Source organism: Carcharhinus amblyrhynchos, chromosome 8 (genome assembly GCF_965287045.1).
Source record: "Carcharhinus amblyrhynchos chromosome 8, sCarAmb.v2.hapA, whole genome shotgun sequence".
Lineage (NCBI taxonomy): Eukaryota > Metazoa > Chordata > Chondrichthyes > Carcharhiniformes > Carcharhinidae > Carcharhinus > Carcharhinus amblyrhynchos.
Genome location: NC_137331.1, coordinates 59,187,404 through 59,194,649, shown reverse-complemented (window position 1 = coordinate 59,194,649; position 7,246 = coordinate 59,187,404). Strand labels below are relative to the sequence as shown.

Below are 7,246 nucleotides of genomic sequence, written 5' to 3'. Positions count from 1 at the left end.
ATAAGAGCTCAGGCAGGAGCAAGGGGAAATCTTAGAGATTTGACCCAGTAGGACTGGGGAAAGGATATGTCAGCTGACTACATGGTCTCAATTTTAATGAAAAGTCCATGAACACGCACAAATTGGGGTTGAGGATTCAGAAAAGAAGCCAAGGGTTATTTTTGCATTTTGGATGAAAGATTAGAAGTGGATTCTTCTGCTATTGATTGCATTATGTTCAATTTCATTTGGAACTCCTCAGATGATGCAGTCTGTGTCCCTGTGGAACAAGACAGGGTAGCATTTGGTTTTGGCGTAAGTGGCGACTAATGTTCATGCTGCACAAGTACAATGCAATTACCAGCAAGAGCAAATCTAATCACCTCCTCTTTACATTCAATGGCATTAACGTCGCCAAAGTCCTTCACCATCAACATCCTAGGTCAACAGAAACCTAACTAACAAGCCATATAAATACTCTGATACTGGGGCAGATCAGAGGCTGCATATTTTGCACTGAGTAACTCGCCTCTGACCACCATCTACAAGGCACAAATCAAGAGTGTTTTGGAATAATCTCTTCTTTCTTGCAGCTTTGTGACAACATTCAGGACAAAGCAACTGGCTTTATTGATACTCCATACACTACTTTTAAACATTCACTCCTTTCACCATACCAAAGAGCAGAAAGTGGAATCGTTGTGGGTGGAGATTAGGAACAGCAAAGGGAGGAAGACGCTGGTGGGTGTCGTCTATAGGCCCCCAAATAATGATCTGGAGGTGGGGCGGGCTGTTAACGCGCAAATAAGTGCGGCGTGCAGGAATGGGACGGCAGTAGTTATGGGAGATTTCAATCTGCATATTGATTGGTCGACCCATGTTGGACGAGGTGGGCTCGAGGAGGAGTTCTTGGAATGCTGCCGGGATAATTTCCTTGAACAGTGTGTGTTGGAGCCGACGAGGGAGCGAGCTATCTTGGATCTGGTGCTATGTAATGAGGCGGGTAGAATTAGGGACCTTGCGGTGAAGGATCCTCTTGGAGAGAGTGATCATTGCATGGTGGAGTTTCTGCTGCAGATGGAGGAGGAGAAAGTGGGTTCCCGGACACGCGTCCTTTGTTTGAATAGAGGGGAGTATGGTAGGATGAGAGAAGAATTGGTGAATGTGGACTGGGGGAGCGCGTTGGAAGGTAGGTCTGTTGAGGAGCAGTGGAGGATCTTTAAGGAGATCTTTCTTGGTGCTCAGCAGAAATTTATTCCGATGGTCAAAAAGGACAGTAGGAGGAGAGGTAATAAGCCGTGGATAACGAAGGAGGTGAAGGAAAGTGTTAAATTAAAAGCGGAGGAATTTAGAGTAGCTAAGAGCAGTGGGCGAGAAGAGGATTGGGAAAGGTTTAAATGTCAACAAAGATTGACAAAGAAGTTGATAAAGGAGGGTAGGAGAAGCTATGAAGCTGGGCTAGCACTTAATATAAAAAAGGATAGCAAGAGTTTTTATAAATATATAAAAAGGAAGAGGCTGGCTAGGGTGAACGTTGGTCCTTTAGAGGATGAGAAAGGGGACCTAGTGGTAGGGGATGGGGAAATGGCTAAGGTCTTGAATAACTTTTTTGTTTCTGTCTTCACGGAGGAGGACGTGAATAATTTGCCGGGTGTTAGCGATGGAAAGGTGGTAGGACTGGAGGGTCTTAATGACATTACTGTTACTAGAGAGGTGGTGCTCGACAGACTGGAGGGGCTGATTGTGGACAAGTCGCCAGGACCGGATGGAATGCATCCGAGGGTTCTGAAAGAAATGGCGGAGGTTATAGTGGATGCCTTGGTGGTTATTTTCCAGACGTCGCTGGATTCCGGGGAAGTGCCGGAAGATTGGAAAACGGCTAATGTTACGCCGTTGTTTAAGAAGGGTGCCAGGCAAAAGGCGGGGAATTATAGGCCGGTTAGTTTAACGTCTGTGGTAGGTAAAATGTTAGAATCCGTCATTAAGGAGGAAATTGCGAGGCATCTTGAAGGGAATTGCTTGATAGGGCAGACGCAACACGGTTTCATTAAAGGGAAGTCGTGTCTGACAAATTTACTGGAGTTCTATGAGGATGTGTCTAGGGCAGTGGATAGAGGAGAGCCGGTGGATGTGGTCTTTCTGGATTTTCAGAAGGCGTTTGACAAGGTACCTCACAAGAGGTTATTGCAGAAGGTCAGGGGACATGGAGTTGGGGGTAGGGTGTTAGCGTGGATAGAGGATTGGTTGTCAAATAGGAGGCAGAGAGTGGGGGTCAATGGGTGCTATTCGGATTGGTGGTTGGTGACTAGTGGGGTGCCCCAGGGGTCGGTGCTGGGGCCTCAGCTATTTACCATTTATATAGATGATCTGGAGGAGGGAACCGAGTGTAGGGTGTCGAAATTTGCTGATGACACCAAGATTGGTGGAACGGCAAATTGTGCGGAGGGTGTGGAGAGTCTGCAGAAGGATCTAGATAGGCTGGGCGAATGGGCCAGGAACTGGCAAATGGAATTTAATGTTGGCAAGTGTGAGGTGGTCCACTTTGGTAGGAAAAATGGTAGGAAGGACTATTACTTACGAGGCGAAAAACTGCAGCAGGCGACGGTGCAGAGGGACCTCGGGGTCCTTGTGCATGAGTCGCAAAAACCCAGCTTGCAGGTGCAGCAGGTGGTCAGGAAGGCGAATGGGATGCTGGCCTTCATCGCGAGGGGGATTGAATATAAAAGTAGGGAGGTCTTGCTGCAGCTGTATAGGGCATTGGTGAGGCCGCAGCTGGAGTACTGTGTGCAGTTTTGGGCGCCGCACCTGCGCAAGGATATTTTGGCCTTGGAGGGAGTGCAGAGGAGGTTTGCTAGGCTGATACCGGAGTTGAGGGGATTGAGCTATGAGGAGAGGCTGAATAAACTAGGCTTGTACTCGTTAGAGTTTAGAAGAATGAGGGGAGATCTCATTGAGACGTATAAGATGATGAATGGGATGGATAGGATAGAGGTGGAGAGACTCTTCCCACTCAAAAAAGACAGTAGGACTAGGGGGCACAGCCTCAAGATAAAGGGGAGGCGGTTTAGAACGGAGTTGAGGAGGAACTTCTTCACTCAAAGGGTGGTGAATCTCTGGAATTCTCTGCCAGTTGAAGTGGTGGAGGCTGCCTCGCTAAATATTTTTAAGAAGCGGGTTGATGGGTTCTTGATAAGAGAGGGGATTAAGGGTTATGGGGAGAGGGCGGGAAAGTGGAACTGAGCCACGACAGATCAGCCATGATCTTATTGAATGGCGGGGCAGGCTCGAAGGGCTAGATGGCCTACTCCTGCTCCTATTTCTTATGTTCTTATTAGCTCAAGGTGGTAGCAGTGTTTACCATCTACAAGATGCACTGCAGCAACTCATCAAACCTCCCTTGTTGGTTTGCATCTTCCAAACCTCCGATGTTTACCACCTAGAAGGACCTGCAGGTTCCCTTCCAAGCCACACAATATCCTGGTTTTGAACTATATTATCATTCTTTCATTGTCATTGTGTCAAAATTCTAGAACACTATTCCTAACTACACTGATTGTACCAACATCAGATGGATTGCAGCAGTTGAAGAAAACAGTTCACCACCACCACCTTGAGGGCAATTAGGGACAGACAATAAATGCTGGCCTTGCAAGCGATGCTCACATCCAAGCAAGGAAAAACTGTTTTTGTTCCTGCAGCTGACTCTTAAGATTTAGATTGATTTTCTGACAAACAGTAATAGTTCCAAATAAGTTAAATAACAAAATACATTTATCAAATAAAACATCAGTGTTTCAAATATTACTTTCCTGTATAGTTAGATTTATGATACCTCACCATAACTGCATATATTTTGTTTATAAACATCCTACTTACACAGCTATAACAACCAATCTTTTTTTGAATCTATCTGTGAAATTGAGATCTGAACAAGAGGATAAATCTCCATTTGGTATCTAAGAAACCTTTTTAAAATTTACATAAATGTAATTAACTCCCACAACACTCTTTACAAGAACTGTATGTGATAGGTTTAACTGTAGAAGTCACTTCACATTCTTCTCCAGGCAAATTTTGGGTATTGCTGAAAGAATTAATTTCAGATCTTTTATATAACATGTCCTGTAGCTATCCATGCTCTGAACTTTAAGCATGTTCCAATACTCTTTGTCTTTCTGTATATTTTGCTGAACTTCCTCTCTGAAGTGAGTCAGTGAATGCAAAGTAAAACTCCTCCAGCTTTTCCACCAAGGCTTGCAATCTGCATCATTATTAGCATAAAAAGTTTTAAGATTTTAAAACATTTTCAATGAAAGGATGATTGCAAGCCTTCTCAAAATCTTTCTTGACCAAATATAATGTAGGGAAATGTGGCAGCTAATTTGTACTCCAGATGATTCCAAAAACAGTAATAATAAAAAAATCCAATGTTGGTTGAGGAATAAATATTGGTTAGCTGAGCAGAGTTTCCTTCCTCTCTCCCTTAGTGCAGTGGAAACTTTAATATGCATCTGGAAGTGGAGCCTCAGTTTAACATCTCATCCAAAATCAGGCTGGCAACATTTGCATGCATGATGCTAATGTTAATTAGGTTATGGAGAATGAGGGGACTTGTATAAGATATGCAAGCATAGAACTATGTTAGATTTCAGGAGATTGTTCTGTTTAGCAAGTCTTTGGAATACATTGCCACCAGCTCATCCAGTGAATGTGGATTTACTACAGGTGTTCAAAAATCACTGTTATTGCCTCTTTATTGCTAGTTTCAAAATTCCAGCTCTGATGCTGCATTCCTGTAAACCATGGTTACAAAGTTAAATTATGATCCCCATGCTGAAACAATAATGTAAAATAACCAAATTTACTGTGACTTCCAAAAGAAAGAATTACTAATAAGATTCCACTGGTTGTAGTTTTTACTTTAACATGACCCAAAATCAATGTCAATTAAACATGAATTATATTTGAAAAAACTAAATTTAAATAGTTAGTATGAGAAAGATGTCTTCCACAAGCTTTCCCCTTGAACATGTATGCATCACGTAGCTGCACAGTTTCAAAATGCACTAATTTTTTTTTTAAACTTTATTCCAATCCAATCAAGTCAAACTAAACCCAATTCAGAGTCCCAACAAGTTAGGACACTCCCGATCCAAGCTGACAAGACAGGGCTCTCACCTCCTGTCTTGGGCTTGATCTACATGATCCAAGCTGATTGGAGTAGGTGTAGCTCCTCCTCCAGGGCTTGATCTTATTTGCATCTTAGCCAAAAGGCCGAGATGCCAATTTAAAAAATTGCTTCAAATGAAGCTGAAATGTAACCTAATGACTTCAACCAAGTGCAGCATGTCGATACTACACTTGATCTTAGCCAAAAGGCCGAGAAGCGATGATAAGAACAGATACCACACTTGATCTTAGCCAAAAGGCCGAATTTATATTCACACAGGGTAGGTCAGGAGTCAAATCAACAACTGCTTTCTCTTGAGTTTCACAGGTTTGATTATCATCAGCAACACACTTCAGTAAACCTTCTCCCAATTGGGTCATGACAGTCCTGATGGTATGGCCTCTTTCTATAGTTCCTTATCAACCGACCAACCAGTAACATCACAATTTGTGATTTGGTCACTTCTGGGAAAAAATCCAGTTCTTTAGGTCTGGTTCTTTAAAGCTATATGCACAGCTTTCAAGAGCTTTCACAACTTGCCTCTAAAAGCTTCTGTCTCTTTTTTACCAAACAGAAAAATGGATCTCTTCCTGAGTGATTTGCTTTTCCTCACAAGAACTGTCTCTGAGTCTGCATCTGAGCCTTCACCTTCCAGCTCCTCTGCTTGTAGCTCTCCTTTGTGTCTGCAGTTCTCATTTCTGTTTGCCTGCCAAAAAACTTTGTTCTTTCTGAAGAACATGCCAAAAATTGATGACAAGAATGCTATGGCAGGTGTGGACCTAGAAACTATCATTATCACAAAAGAGGTAATGTTGGGCAAGCTAATGGGGCTCCTAGCACTTATGGTATGCATTCCAGGGTACTAAAAGAGATGGTGAGGGAAATAGCAAATGCACTCGTGGTAATTTAGCAAAATTTGTTGGACTCTGGGCTGGTTCCTGCAGATTGGAAAGCAGCAAATGTGATGCCACTGTTTAAAAAAGGAGATGGACAAAAGGCAGGTAACTACAGGCTGGTTAGCTTAACTTCTATAGAAGGGAAAATGCATAGATCTATCATCAAGGGAGAAATAGCAAGACATCTGGATATAAATTGTCCCATTGGGAAGATACAGCATGGGTTCATGAAGGGCAGGCCATGTTTGATAATTTGGTGGAATTCTTTGAGAACATGACGTCCATGGTGGATAATGGGGAACCTGTGGATGTGGTATATTTGGATATAAACAATTTAAGTGAGTGGGCAAGGATCTGGCAGATGGAGTACAATGTTGGTAAATGTAGATCATCCATTTTGGTAGGAATAACAGCAAAATGAACTATTATTTAAATGGTAAAAAAATTGCAGCGTGCCACTGTACAGAGGGACTGGGTATCCTTGTGCATGAATCACAAAGTTGGTTTGCAAGTGCAGCAGGTAATTAAGAAGGCGAATGGAATTTTGTGCTTCATTGCTAGAGGGATGGAATTTAAAAACAGTGAGGTTATGTTGTAGCTATATAAGGTGCTGTGAGGCCACACCTAGAGAACTGTGTACAGTTTTGGTCTCTACTTGAGAAAGGATATACTGGCATTGAAGGAATACAGAGGAGATTCACGAGGTTGATTCTGGAGTTGAGAGGGTTGGCTTATGAGGAGAGACTGAGTCGACTGGGGCTATACTCATTGGAATTCAGAAGAATGAGGGGAGATCTTATAGAAACATATAAGATAATGACGGGAATAGATAAGATAGAAGCAGGGAAGTTGTTTGTGCTGGCAGTTGAAATTAGAATTAAGGGACATGGCCTCAAAATAAGGGGGAGCAGATTTAAGACTGAGTTGAGGGGGAACTTCTTCACACAAAGTATTGTGAACCTGTAGAATTCCCTGTGTGGTGAAGCTGTTGAAGCTACCTCATTGAATGTTTTTAAGGCAAGGATAAATAAAATTTTGAACAGTAAAGGAATTGAGGGTTATGGTCAGTGGGTGGATAAGTGGAGCCGAGTCCACAAAAAGATCAGCCATGACCTTATTGGATGGCGAAGCAGGCTCGAAAGGTCAGATGACCTATTCCTGCTCCTGGTTCTTATGTTTTAACTTCCTTTCTATTGATACT

The 7,246-nt window shown here is 42.7% G+C and overlaps 1 non-coding gene across 1 annotated transcript; it reads right to left on the bottom strand.

Moving 5' to 3' along the window:
* Window positions 1-5,171: 5,171 nt before the first annotated feature.
* On the bottom strand, window positions 5,172-5,370 carry LOC145347143 (U2 spliceosomal RNA). Its single transcript, XR_013887795.1, has one exon. It is a non-coding gene; the product is annotated as a U2 spliceosomal RNA (small nuclear RNA).
* Between the last annotated feature and the right edge of the window lie 1,876 nt (window positions 5,371-7,246).